Source organism: Gnatocerus cornutus, chromosome 7 (genome assembly GCF_029298725.1).
Source record: "Gnatocerus cornutus isolate USDA-ARS CGAHR chromosome 7, icGnaCorn1.1, whole genome shotgun sequence".
Classification (NCBI taxonomy): domain Eukaryota; kingdom Metazoa; phylum Arthropoda; class Insecta; order Coleoptera; family Tenebrionidae; genus Gnatocerus; species Gnatocerus cornutus.
In genome coordinates this window covers 245,747-261,062 of record NC_142239.1, presented here as the reverse complement: position 1 = coordinate 261,062, position 15,316 = coordinate 245,747, and the positions used below count along the sequence as shown (strand labels likewise).

At 32.8% G+C, this 15,316-nt stretch overlaps 2 long non-coding RNA genes across 2 annotated transcripts in view; both read right to left on the bottom strand.

Moving 5' to 3' along the window:
- LOC148170538 (uncharacterized) overlaps positions 1 to 15,316 on the bottom strand; it is a 50,369-nt gene that overhangs the window by 1,782 nt on the left and 33,271 nt on the right. The window lies entirely within an intron of this gene.
- Positions 5,137 to 10,493, bottom strand: LOC148170539 (uncharacterized). The gene is made up of 3 exons (XR_015770392.1): positions 10,397 to 10,493; positions 9,750 to 9,960; positions 5,137 to 5,634 (listed from the first exon to the last, which is right to left on the bottom strand). It is a non-coding gene; the product is annotated as an uncharacterized LOC148170539 (long non-coding RNA).

Sequence of the window (15,316 nt, the reverse complement as noted above, 5' to 3'; positions counted from 1 at the left end):
AAGCACAATTTAACAAATTTGCAAAATTTTTGCAATTTTTTTCTCTGAGTTATTAATAGAAACAATAATTTTTACTAAATCATCAAGTTCCGGATGTCAAAAATAGCTGCAAATTTAATACAAGATACAAACAATACTGTTTTTCATTGTATTAAGTTTGCAAGACTTTTGTAATTTTGTTCGCATAGTTAAAGAAAATAACGCGTTTCAATTTTTTTAAGTAACTTCCGGACCTCCTACGATGCTGCAAATTGAGATTTATCATTCTTCTTACTTAATACACATTTGACGAAAATTTCAAAACTTTTGGAATTTTGTTTATTTTTCACGTATACCCGATGTTCTTGTTGACTGGCCTATTGGCAAGCCTAATCTAGGGGATAATGAGATAACCAGATAAGTGGTTAAGAGACCGCGCGGACAGAGCGAAACCACATGTATTCGGGAGGTATCTGATTTCAGGGGCTACGTGACCAACCATTCATCGGGACAACGCGATTCCAACAAATCTCGCGAAGAGTTTCTCTACATTTTGATACCACCCTCGATATAGTTACTAACCCTTTTAGCAGCAGAAGTCAACCATAATTCAGCATAAATTGATTTAATTAGGAGATTTTAATTTTGTGTTAATTCTTTACAAGATTAGTTAGGACCTTTGTTGCAAATGATTGTTTAGAATGATTAGTGACGTTTAGATTTAAATCAAACAGGTAATAACTGTTCTATTCAAAATCTGGTTAAGCCTTTAGAAACCATTATCCGAACTACCTTAGTCGACACCGCTAAATTTTACTAACATAGAACTAGAGCATGCAAATTTCAGGAAGGTAGATCTGATAAGGGAAATTTAGAAAAAGGGATTTCCGATTTCACAAATCATCCCGAGAGTGCCATCTAGGTCGAAACGGCCGAAACACTTATCTCAATTTCTTAATCAGAGTTAAATTAGATTTACGCATAATTGTAATAAACGAAACAGGGCCGAAGACCACGTTTGTTGTTGATTTGGTCAGGTATAAAATAATTAAATAATTTTCAACAAATTAACAAAAACATTTAACAGCAAACGGGTCAACTTCATCGTAGGACTTTCATTCTTTTTTTATATCGGTGATGCCTAGTTGAATACAACATAAAGGTGCCTTGCGATGGCTTCAATTACCGATATGAACGTAATAATTAAATAATGTGTAATTAATTTGCATATGTGCTAAGAGAGTGGGGGATGAGCGCGAACCGAAACCACCCTCAAGCGTCCAATAGGGAAACACAAGTCAAAATTAAAATGCGCGAGCAAATCCGGCTGAGCCGTTTCTTAAAAACCGAAAATTAGGGAAGAAGAGTGAGTCATTAGACGATCTTTGATTGCTTCAGTCGTACTTTCGGGCGACGATCTGTTTTATCGAAGTAATTCCGTGCTAGTGAATTTTCTTGTGCCGTGCACCTAAATTTAAATTGTTTCATTTAGATTTCTGTTCGTTTGTGCTGTATTAATCGTTTTTCTAGTTTTTTTGTAATTTTTTTCTTTGTGCATAACAAACTTTAAACGCGTTAACCTTACCGAGTGGTAAAGAGTGCAGTGGGTGTTCCCATCCCTTAGTCGGAGTTTCCGGGTGCCCCAGCGCCAAGGTAAGATTTTGATTACAAATTGCGCGGGCTTGAGGTGTGGGTTCGCGGTTAGAAAATAACTAAACTACTACATCGGTCGTGAGAAGTCGGGGAACCACGCTAAAATTTGAATATCTACAGGACCGTGGATTTGACGAGATCCCCAACGTAATTAACGATTTAACGAATTTTACACTAAACAAAAATATCGAGAAACCAAAAATTTGAAAAATCACAAAACCACCAGCAAATGAATTTCGTTATCGTTCTTGTACGGGTTTTAGCTAACGCAAACGTTGTTTGGAATAGGGGTCCGGGGGGGACCTGAAAGTGCAGTTCTGAGATGAAAAAAACTTATTTATATGGGGGCCCGTGTCGTGAATCGTACGGGTCCTCGCTCTTACGAGAGCCACCTTTACTTTAACATCGTGGGAGGAAACAAGAACATTCAAGCAAAGAAACGGATCCCTCAGTTAACTGTAATCCACTAGTCATTTGTTCGCAAATTCAGTTTGCATATTCCGAGCTTCGTTTGTCGTACATTCGGTGTATTTTGCTACGAGTCGAATTCTAGACTTTGCTCGCGTGGGGCGTTCTTGCCAATCTTAGACCGGACTTGGACCGTCTAGCTAGAGCGTAATCTAAAAACCCGCGATGTAAACCAACCGTTAACTAAACACTTATTTCCTAAAATCCGCGGCGCCCATGTCTAAGTACGGTGTAAGTTCGAAGTGTCAAAATTTGTCTGGAAATCGAAGCGCATCAAGAGACTTGAAGTTAGGGGTAGTTGAAAAAGGTATTATTTTTGGGAAATCTCTTCAAGGTGCCCAGAACTCTGTTTAGTTAGCGGAAATCTCTTCTAGATTTCCGAAGAGGAAGTCCGCAAATGAATTTACTTGCGCCACCCCGTGTCGTAAAGGAATTAACGTAGACGCGTTGCTTGAGTTAGGCGACATAACACCCTCTGCTCTGGCCCATATTATTGTCATTTGTATTGTTTATGTTGCATGTTATTGTCTTCCGGATCTAGAATTTCGGACTTAAGATTTGGCCCTGTAAATTTAATTGATGTGTGTTAATAAACGCCTTGATATGTATTGCTGCTTTTAAATGGGTAAACCCCCTCCTTTGGTGTGTGGTGCTACTTTGCGGGAACGCTGAGGATCCTGAATTTTGACCCCGAGCATCCTTCGATGTCGGGAATAAAAGAAAAAGGGGTAATTAGCTAACCCTAATCAAAATACACAACGTAGGGTAAGTGAAGGTTTGATTTACCTTCGGTGACGATCACGCGAGCGCATCTGCCAACACGTCCGGGAACTAAACGTACCCCTTTAGGGAACAACAACGGGAGAAAGGGGTTGTCTCACTACAGTATCTTAACAAAAAGTTACATATTTTTTGTGTTAAAAAAGAAGAAATGCTTTAAATGTTAATTTATTAATATTATTTTTGACATTTATATTTATCCTTTAAGTTAAGTTAAGGAAAATCAATGTGTCCCTGTCTATATTTGCGCATTTGAGGCAATAAACCACTTATGATTAATAAATAAATAAATAAATAGATAACTATTATAGTTGTTTATTTACTAAAATATTCCTTCAGAGTGTCATGTGATGTCCCTCACAGGACATGGGTTTCACGGTAACCAAACACACCTTAGTCATAAGAATCTTAATTCATTATTGCTTTTTTTTACAAAGTACCAGGTTTTATACAATTTGCGCAGTGTCAACGCGTCTGCATGACACTAATTAAGAAGTGGCGAAATTACTGACTTGCATATTACTGCACACTTATTGCAATGAGTAACAGAACTACGCCCTATCCATATTTCGACACTTCTTAGGTTCATTACACCACAATTAATTATATACAGTATGTCACTGGATTGAGTTCACAAGAGGAAAAAAACGTTATTTTCCATTTTACAAAAAAATGACAAAGGAATAATATATAATATATAATATATAATATATAATATATAATATATATAATAATATCTTTAATTAAAACTTTAATATTATCAAGCTGTGTTCTTAAAATCGAAAAAAAAACAAAAAATAACGAAGAACTTTTTTATTTTAAATTTTGCAAAAAATGTCAAAGTAATGAAATTTGTTCTTTAACTCAAACCAATTTCCACTATTTGATTGGCCCATTACCTGTTTTAGCACATAGTTCAATTCTAACTAGTAATTCTTTAAGACTGTTTCGAATTTTCTCAATTATTGTTAAGGATGCAATTGCATTTCTTTTCCAATGGTTTATACTTACACATTATTGGGTAAATTTTTCTTTAATCTTTAACGCACTATTTGATGTGATTACAAAATTTAATAAATAAAAATAATGAAGAAATTTATTTTAAGAGTACAAACTGATAATTTTGAAATTTTAATTGCAGATTTATCTGTTTTGAAATAAGCAAAAAATGTTATTCCTTTGTAATTTTTTTGTAAAATGAAAAATAAACTTTTTTTTCCTCTTGTGAACTCAATCCGGAGACATAATGTATACATAATCATGGTCACAAGCTATAAACTACAAGTTACTTAGTTATGGTATAAACAAGAAGACAAAAGTACATCAAAAATATCATGAGATTCATGAGTGATCAAATTTATCATCTGCTAAAATAGGTGCCGATAGATTTACTAATGCCGCAACAATATACATCATAAAATCCATGTACGGAATCAAAAACCAATCAATTTTGTCATTAACAATACCATACATTTTTATTCTCTGAATTGCTCTCTCAACATAAACTCGGGCTCTAGCAATGTCAGCAGTTACTTCAGTCTTCCTTTGATAGTGACACTTCAGTGCAATCAAGTACTACTATGGTTGTTTTAAATTTTGAAAAACAGGTTTGACAGCAACTGCTAACACCTCTACCATGTCATGAAAATATGTAGAACATGTTGTTAGAGACAAATTAAACAAGATGGCTAAGCAAGTAAAAGAAATATTCAATTTCAATTTCACTAACACCAACAACAATTTCATCTTTAATGTTACCAACAGGTTATTATTATACCTATATTTGGCAACGTTATTTGCATAAACTTCAAGAGTATTTAATAATGTATGATTAACTCCCATAAAAGCAAATAATTTTTTGTCAGTATCCAAAACATTCAAAAATTGAAAATCATATGCTTCGGTTTGTACTCCTTTGTCTTCAAAAGTTTTTGCGTTTTCTAAAGAGGAAGAATTTAGATTTATATGTACCAGTGGGTCTTTATTTGTTCCATAAGAACTTTTCAAGCAAGTCCCATTGTTTATTACACCCGTTTCATTTGGCACACTTATGTTCACTATTTCCATATTAAGATCTTCAGTATCTTCTATTAACTTCATATCTTCTTCTCTAGCCAACCTCAAACAGAAAAAGCATCATAAAGTAACTCTCAATTAGAAGGACTTTATTTTTGTTACCTTTTTCTTGGAGTACTTCTTTTTTTTATAGCTGTCAGGTGACTGATGACCGGAAGTTTTTGTGATTGTATAACCCCCTTTTTCAACCGCCTTTTACGAGAATTCGCAGCAGTTAAGAACAAAACATACTACATAATATTTACATCGTTTAAAGTTGGAAAACTGTATTAATACTGGTTATATTCCATTTTGTTTCTAACTTCTTGTCTTTAGGAACGTGGTGAATCGTTACACTCTCGCTAATGTAATTATTACACTGCGGCACAGAACAATAATGCTTTGATTTACTCGACATCATTTAAGTTGTCGCTATCAAATCAAATACTAAAGAGTACACAAATCTCCGTTTTAACTGCAAATTTTATTGAAACTTTAACAGGCGGATAAAAGACGCCACTAATGTTTTTCCCCACTCGGTAGTTCAAAAATTTGTGTACAGATGTTGCACCCTTTGCCGTTTTCGCCAATTCTATTGTTCTTAGTGTTGAACTCATTTTGAATCTTTTGTTTTTTCCCCGTACCATATTTTCTTGCAGATTCTTTCCAACAAAAAAAGGAAAACTTGGACTTTGAAAACTGTAAATAAAAAAAATTTACTATAGCAAACATAATTATTCCAGTTACAAAGAATTCTTAAATAATGTACATGCAAATTTTATATAAAATTTACCCTTGTATCATACAGTCTTTAGATATGCTGCTCTGAATTCGAGTATTTTATGAACTCGTATACAAACTTTTGTTCTGAGGCACAACTGAAGACTGGTAAATATTAAAAAAATAATTTATGAGAATTCATAGACAAACTTTTGCCACCGCCGCCACTATATCTCTACCTGTACTTTATACAGTATGACCCCGGATTGAGTTCACAAGAGAAAAAAAAACGTTATTTTTCATTTTACAAAAAAATGACTATGGAATAATATTTTTTGCTTAATTTAAATTAAATACATCTTTAATTAAAACTTTAATATTATCAAGCTGTGTTCTTAAAATCGAAAGAAACAAAAAATAACGAAGAACTTTTTTTATTTTTTATTTTGCAAAAAATGTCAAAGGAATAAAATTTGTTCCTTAACTCAAACCAATGTCTACTATTTGATTGATCCATTACCTGTTTTAGCACATAGTTCAATTCTAACTCGTAATTCTTTAAGACTGTTTCGAATTTTCTTAATTATTAAGGATGCAATTGCATTTTTTTACAATTTTTTACTTCTTACACATTATGGGTAAATTTTTCTTTAATCTTTAACGCACTCTTTGATATTGTGAATCCACAGCTTGCTATTATTTAAATACGATTACAAAATTTAATAAATAAAAATAATAGAAAAATTAATTTTAAGAGTACAAACTAATAATTTTGAAATTTTAATTGCAGATTTATTTATTTTGAAATAAGCAAAAAATGTTATTCCTTTGTCATTTTTTTGTAAAATGGAAAATAAACTTTTTTTCCCTCTTGTGAACTCAATCCAGGGACATACTGTAGTTTTATTAAAATAGAAGAAATCCTTACTTACTGCAAATAACGTCTTCGAAGATGTTTTGTTTGTTTTTCGACATTATTTTGCCATTCTAGCCCAAAGTGAAGCCAAAAGTTATGCTATTTCTGTGACGGGTACGTTACAAAGTCACTAGATCAGATTTTTTTTGATTCTTTAAATTTTGTTGACCTAAAAAATTGCGTGGATCACACGTCCGAAAATCCTTTTGGAAGTGTTCGTGTTGCAACGACTATGCTCCGCCTCGTCTTCGCAATTTCACTCAGGCCCGATTGCAGAAACGCGGATTAAATTTTTAGTTCAAGACTAAAGCTTTAATCTACGATTATATGTCAAATTCGATTGCAGAATCATATTTTTGTTTGGGGTTAAATGTAGTCCGTGACTAAAATTTAGTTCTGAACTATAGCAAGGACTAAACGAAATATGGATTGCACAAACGACATAATCTTGAATTAAACGATTTAGTCTGAGACTAAACATAATCTCACAGGTTTGATGGATTAAACGACGAATTAAATTGACAGTTCTAAGGAAAATCTTTTAGGTTATGTGGTTTTGCGACTTGTGCACGTTGAAATAATGACAAAACAATCTTAATTAAAGAAAAAGGTGACAGGCACTTTCTTGTTGTAGCTCTGGATGTTCAACTAAACATGATTTTTGAATGGTATTATGCGTTTTCAGGAATCAAACATAGGTGGGCTACAAAAGCTTATGAACTAACATAAGTCGCCAAAATCACGTACACACGTACAAACATATTTGGGGTCATATTTACTTATTTTTTTGAAAATAAGCACAAATGTTGTCTGAAAACCACTGACCAAGAGGTTGATCTTTTCAATTTCAAATCAATTTAAGCATTTAGAGGTTGTTTAAAAATCGAAATTTATTAACTTCGTTATTTTTTAGCGGATTTCTTTCGTTTTAATAGCGTTTGAAAGAGAAAAAATTCTCTAGACCAATTTTTGATCAAAGTTTTGATAGATAGTGAGAGTGTTTCTAATATAAGATTTTGCACTGGATTCTAGGCATAAATCGACTGTCCCAAGCAAAAACACAGTATCTGCTTTTAAAAAAAAATTCAATGGGCCTAGAATAAACTGTACTGTGTTTTTGCTTAGGACAGGCGAAATTGTTTGTAATAGTCTGGATAATATATTAATACGACATGTAACAATTGTAATTGGAGCTTGGTTTCTAATTTTTTTCTTTATCGTAACTTTGTTATTTCTTCACCAATTTAATTAGTTTTTATAGCATTTGATATACAGGGTGTCTCGCATAAGGTTAGCTTCCTGGAAATGTGAGATTTGTGAGTTTAAAAGGAACAAAAAATATATATATCATCTGGGCCTAAACTGAATAATAAGCGAAAAAAAGGCATTTTTGTAAATTAAAATTTTAGGACCACTGATATAAGATCTACAATTAAGAATTAAGCAACTACAATGAAACCGTAAATTTTCTATAGCAACACTAAATTGTCAATTTTGATTTTTTACACAAATTTAAAAATGTTTTCTGCTGCGAAATATTCGAATTGCTTCTGTTATATGGAGAATGCAGATGTAATGCTGCTAAAACCCCCTGCCTGTACAATCAGAGTTTTCCTGCAAGAGTGGCTCCGCACAGAGATACGCATTGAATCGTCTACGTACTGCAGGTACGATATTACCATCGCGTTACAGGGAAAGCTATCATACGCTTGAAGTTTTGGAAGCAGAAGATGCGATACTTCAACTTGTTGAAGAAGAAGCAGTGATCAGCACTCGTGAAATCGAAAGGCGAATTGCAAACGTTTTGCGAACAACTGCATGGGGTATTATCCGAGAGCAACAACTCCATCCGTTTCATTACTCTCGTGTGCAAATTTTGGAACCAGAAGATTACCCTAAAAGGGTTCAATTTTGCGAGTGGCTGCTTGGAAAAGCGCAAAACGACCCAAATTTTGCTGACAGATTCAACAATACCTTATAACCATAGAAACAAAATTAGTAAATGTCTAAGGATGAATTTCATTATTACAGAGAGGTTCCCAAACGTTGTACTTTTTGGAGTGCTTTTTATAAATGTCTTCAAAACGCAATTTGCCATTAGAGTTTTTTAATCCTAAAACCTTCAACTTTCTCTATGTTTAAGGAAGCTAACCTTATGCGAGACACCGTGTAGAGAAAAACTCTAAAATGGTGGTTTCCATAATAGAAGTAAGAGAATAGTACAATTTAGTATTTGGATCATTTCAATTCAAGAGTCGTTTAAAATGATAAACCTAATTGTAAAATAAGGTACAGGGTGTAATTTTGAGATAGTAAATTATGAATAAATTTTACAAATAAAAATTCATTCTGTGATTTAAAAGTCTTGTTAAGAAATGTTAGGAATTTCGCTATTTCCCCAATAATACAATAATTCGGTAGTTCTCAATAGCCCCCATAACCTCTTAGCCGTGCTAGAGATCTCTAAGCAAGTTAAATCTTCTACTTACAGTAGTGTCACAGTTGGTAGATTTCAGTTAAAACGACATTTCAAAACTTCCATTGCAATATTAACATAAAGAAAAAAATTTAAATTTAGATAAGTTTTTAGTTTTCTAATCTGCAGTATCCATTATTTGCAAGTTTTGGATCCATTCGTTAAATACATGTCAAAAATGTGGTTCGTCCACAATCAAAAACGTTTTATACTGGATTACGTAATCTCATCTATAAACCACGTTTCTGCAATAGGATCAAAATATAGTTCAGGACTAAATAGAATCCAAGATTTTATAGTCCGTTGTTTAACCAGCGTTTCTGCAATCGGCCCTCAGACTTCCAAAAAAGCATTTTCCGGCTTTAATTAATTTTATAAGCAAAAGAATTGATCCAGAAATGAAAATAATATTGCAATGAAATTTGACTTAACATGAAAACATCATTTACATAGATAGATCGTACTAGAGTAAGGTCAGGAAGACCCTCCGAAGGACAAAGTGGGAGCTTCGTGCGACTCATGGAGGAGCACTTGAGGTTTGCCGAGAAAAAAGAAGGGGACAACACAAAAGTTGCTTAATTATGGGACCAACTAGTGATGTTCCTTAATTTCATTGGTGGTGGGGCCAAAAAAACTAAACGGCAGTGGCAGAGGGTTTGTACAATAAAAATTGTGAGCGAATTGGACCTAAACAATACTTACTTTAATTTTGGATTGACTGGAAGGGCGCTACAAAATTCAAATGTGCCCCTTTGTGTAGAAAAACATCGGGCTAGAGGTCTTCGAGCCAATGTGGAGGGACTTTCCGATTTGGAGAGGAGGATTCACCACATAATAGGAATATGATGGGGGCGGCAGGACGCCAGTCCTTAGTGTACATGTTCCACTACAGGTAACTTATCCATTACTGCTTCTAAAAACTTATGTGTATACAGGTGTCCCAGAACTCATGACCCATAGAGCAGGAGGTAAATTTTAAAACAAAAATTGATTCAGTTTAGTAGTATTCGGGAAAAGATAAAAACTTAACAACCAACCCTGAAAGCTCATTCTAGAGGTGGAGTAAAAGGCCATCCCAATTTCCTAGTCAACGAGACTGTAATGTTCATTTAACCAATGGATGATAGTATGTGTCCATAGCTATAAATTTTGTAATACTGTTCTGCTTCGGGATTGGCTACCGTTTTTTCGTCTTAACTCGATAAAAAAATTTTTCTTTCGAAATTTTGAAGAATTGTTGCCTCCATTAGCCTTTTTTCTCTAGGTCACGAGTTCTGAGACAGCCTGTATACAATATGAAGCTTATTGTACTGCATTTATTAACCTGAATCAAAAGTAGCTTTACTTACTGTTCTTTCACTTTCTCTTGTTTTGACTGGAGATATGGAGAAATTTTCATTTGTTTCCATTGGTTTGTTTAGAACTTGAACTTGCGGTCTCCTGCCCAACCGGCGGTCGCCCTAGAACCGATAATCGATCCTGAACGCCCCTCAAGTATGAAACAACTTGCATTACAACATTGCATTTGAACAGTTTATTGTATATAGGACAACGGATTAATTGCATTTCATACATTGATTGTTATGCATTTTATTGCAACTTTGTTGCAAATTGTTGCATTTTATTGCAAAACATGATTTTACATTTTCAATGATTTCTGTATACATATCTCAAATTGTGCTACTTTAGCAACTTTTTAAACTTTTCCAAAATGATGAAAATATTCATTGAGGTGGACATTTGTTCTCAACTTTTGAAATATTTAGTTATGTCAAGATATGTTATTTTTTAATTTTTCGTGATGCTTTTTCGTGATGATAAAATGTGTAGTTTTTTGACGTCCACGTATAAAAAGTAAAAACAAATTAGTGTTAAAGTTTAATACACCAGTATTACTTAGAATCCTTCTAGATCGATGGATATCTTTCATATATTTGGCAAAAGTACAACTACACAAATTTTACTTGCTATTTGTGTATTAAGAGCGTAAAAATTTACATTGCCGATTGAAAGAGACAAAAAGTCTAAAGTTGCGCGACAACATCTCGAAAACGGCAATTTGAATTTGCGCTCGAAATACACACAATATTTTTTCTACAATCTTGCATTTTCCGCGATTAAAAACAACTTCTACATCTAATTTTTAGATTTTTAAGACCCAACCGCACACCACCTTCTATATTGCCATAGAAAAAATACCTATGGCATAAGCGATTTATCGAAAAAAAAAATCGTGATCGAGTGTTTTTTTAATTTTATAAAAAAAAATTGTAGCTCTAGAACATATGTATTCTTTATCTACCTGTAATATTTTGTGTTATTCGGAAGTACCCAAATATCCGTTTTAAAATTTGATAGAATTGATTTTATTAAATACCCCCGGATGCGTTGAAACACAAGACAAGATGAACTAATATCTAAATCTAATTTATTTAAATTTATTATCAATTAAAACACTGCGTGACAAAGTTTTGGTAGCCAAAAAACTGTTATGTTCTATAGGTAGCCCACCTTTTGATAAAACATATGCCGTTAACCGCAAGTCACCACCAAATTTTATATTTAATTTAAAAAGTAAAATTTTATGACTTTGTAAGTTTTAAACATTTTTGTTCCAAAATAAAAGTGTTTACATTATCAAATAGAATCAATTTCAAATTACTGTAATAAAATCGAATTTTGTAATAAAGAGTAAAAAAATCGTATCAAAGTTGGCGGCTAAACAAGTAATGATTTGCATATAATTTTTTGAAATTGTAGTATTTTATATGTATTTTAAATATTGATAACCATTCCATACATTAAAATCATAAGTAAAATAGAAAAAGAATCTCTTTTATATGTGTTTTTTTTAACTACTTATGTTAAAAATTGACGTAACAAAAAGAACGTGAAGGTTATAAGGTAAGGATGTCCTTTTGGTATGTACTTTGTTTACATTACATAACACATTCAAAATTAATTTGAATTTGTTGCACAGTGTAATTTTGAAAATAAAATTGTGATGGTACACATTTTTAACGAAACATTTTTTTACTTGAAATATAAAGTTTATTAGATGATGCCCCATCATTTAATATTTCTCTTTATTATTCATTTATTATTTTTGAGGGACATTATATTTCGAAATCGGGAAAACGTTCGAAACAAACTCCAAAACAAGGCAAATTAATCTGCCTGGTTTATTGCTGAACTGTTGTAGAAAATATGCTAATTTTACAGACGATTTTCACCCTTATGGATGATTGGCATGTGTCAAATGGTTAGTATGTTGGGTTGCATATTTTTCAAAACACGAATTTTAGTTGAGGGGTAGAACAGCCTTAACTTTCTGCTTTGAAAGTGTGTGCTGGGTCAGGTCAGGTTCTAACATAGTAGCCAGTTCCTCATTGTCTTTTTACTCCATTTTTTTTAATTTCAACACTAATTTTTTATCATAATGTTAAGAAGGTAAATAACACATAAAAATGTGGAATAATTTTAATAAAAATGCTGATAAATGTAAATACAGGGTGATTTTTAAAAAACAGCAGGCGTTGTAGAATTTTTATTTATGAACCGATTTCATCGAAAATTTCATGCAAAAATTTAAAAAACACATTAAATGGTATTTAATTTACTATAAACTGATGATTTAAAAATTTTTCTAAATGTCTTAGTATCTTTTGGACGTTAAAATTCATCTTTTTTTTATTAGATTGAGATTGGTAGGTGGTTTTTATGTTTCTTTAATTTGTATACGACAAAGTGACTTTCATATTTCAAATTGGCACACATATTTTTTTTTTCATAATTTGGAAGATATTAATTTTCTTGATTCAGAAATGTGTAATATGTTCTACTTTTACAAAAAATATTTAAAAAAAATATCAAAAATAAAAAAATTTAGGCAATAAAAGTTAATAAAATCTAGGCGCGTGGTGTCAAATAACACAATACCGTTATTGTAATGTCAAAAAGCAGCAAATGACAGAAAGAACAAGTTTTCTTTCAACAAGATGGGGCTACACCTTACAATGCACAATGCATTTCTCGTAGGTGTCAATTGTGCAATGAAAAAAAGGGGATGACGTTTCAACAGTATTTTAATTAAATTAGGTAGATTTTTTTTTTCTAATTTGTAATTATTATTGTCTTTTGTTAACGGCATTCTTTTATTTGAGACCATGCACCTAGATTTTATTAACTTTTATTGCTTATTTTTTTTCAATTTTGATAATTTTTTTAAAAATATTTTTTTGTTAAAGTAGAACATATTACACATTTCTGAATCAAGAAAATTAATATCTTCCAAATTATGAAAAAAAATATGGGTTCCAATGTAAAATAAGAAAGTTGTATATCGCCTAAAAGATACTAAGACATTTAGAAAAAATTTAAAATCATCAGTTTATAGTAAATTAAAAACCATTTAATTTGTTTTTTAAATTTTTGAAATCGGTTCATAAATAAAAATTCTACAACGCCTGCCGTTTTTTAAAAATCATCCTGTGGATGAACCTAGTTATTTCCTGCATTGAAATTTACAGAATCATTGTATGAAAACAGACGCAAATAAATACAGGTAGGTACACTTCTTATCTCTGTAATGGATTTACCCTTTTGAAGGAACTGACAGGTCTGTATTTTTGTGGATTTGGTCAGATTTATTACCTGAAGATTTGAATTTTTAATTTGGTTTTATCAATATCTAGATTTTAGTGAAAGTTAACATACTATACATATCCACGTGATAAGCAACTTGAAGTATAAATAAAATGAAATAAATTCATGAACATTCTGAACTGATTCAACTGAACGAACCATCTAGTCTGACATCGGTTCGGCAGACATTTCAACACAGAACCAAGACAGAACGCACACAGAATTAATAAAATTGGCCGCTCCTTTGAAAAAAAAAACAAATAAACAATGCATTTCAGAGTTTTTGTATCCTTAAACTCGTTAAATAGAGTTTAATTGCATTAAACATATCAAATACTATTATTTGCCAAAATGCAATACGTGCGTTTTTTGTAACTCAGCAGGTTCTTCACCCCGGTCAGTTACCAGCAGTTGTACTTGTAGGCAATATGACGAAATTGCCTATTATTCATAATTTTAAGTTCAATGCATTGTAAAGTTTTTTCACTCATCACATTTTTTATAAAATAAATGCAGTATTAAACCAACAGTCGTTCTAACTGCTCCTCAACCCTTAACATGGTCCTTCCTGCCGGATGAATTTTGAAATTTTAAGCCGTGTAAGTTAAGTTGTGAAAAGCTTAACATACCATAAAAAACTTTTTGAATACTTGGAATTCGGGTACGTAACGCACAGTCGGCCGGGAAGCAAAAGTACTTTTGTGAAATTATGAGTTCAAGCGCTACGAGCGATTTAAGTGAGTGGTGCACAATGCCAACTTTCGTAGTTAAAATTGGGGTCGAACAAAACAAGATTCGGGATGAAATCATTAGAAAGTTCACGAATTTAAAGAAAGATCCTAAAATAAACAAAACGGAACTGTACGTATCTAACAAGTGTGCAGAAATAGAGGCATTTTTTTTGAGGAATTCCAAGAAAACCACACAGAAATACAAGCTCTCGACAAAGAAAGGAAAAGTGAGTACTTTATCCAGAAGGTATATCTGAAAGCCACAGATTATCTGAAAGAATGCCAACAAACACTACAGCAGTCAGCCCTTGCAGCAGAAGAGACGAAGAAACTGACAGACCAAGCAAGACGTATGGAGTCACATCGATGTCCTAAATTTAATGTTTATTGATAATATTTCAAGGGTTTAAGTCAGTTTCTCGTTGCGTAATTAGCTCGACCATTTCACTGATACTGGGTCACCGAGTGACGACAGAACTTTGGTACATCGAAATGTGTCGATGATGATGTCATTTCTCAACATTGAACTTTGCACAAGGAAATGACCTAAACCCTTGACGGTATTTAAGAGGGAGCGGCACCACTGACGAGAACAAGAACTGGTGGTGTGTTGTTACGATAGTGTCTGGTGTTGTTCCGTCAGGTGTCTGCCCCTCAACCCAATGTCTGTCTTCGAAACGTAAGTCTGTTTCAATATATTTTACTTGGTGGCCCAATATAGTCTCTTTGTATTTATCATCCCCTAATCGAACCTACCCGTCCTTGTCACCCCCAAACGTGACAAAAGTGGTGGAGGCGCCGTTCTGAACAAAATTTTCATTTTGTTCAACTTTCTCGTGTTCTGGTAACCTTTTTTCAAAATTATACGGGTAGTGTTTGATGTCGAATTGGAAC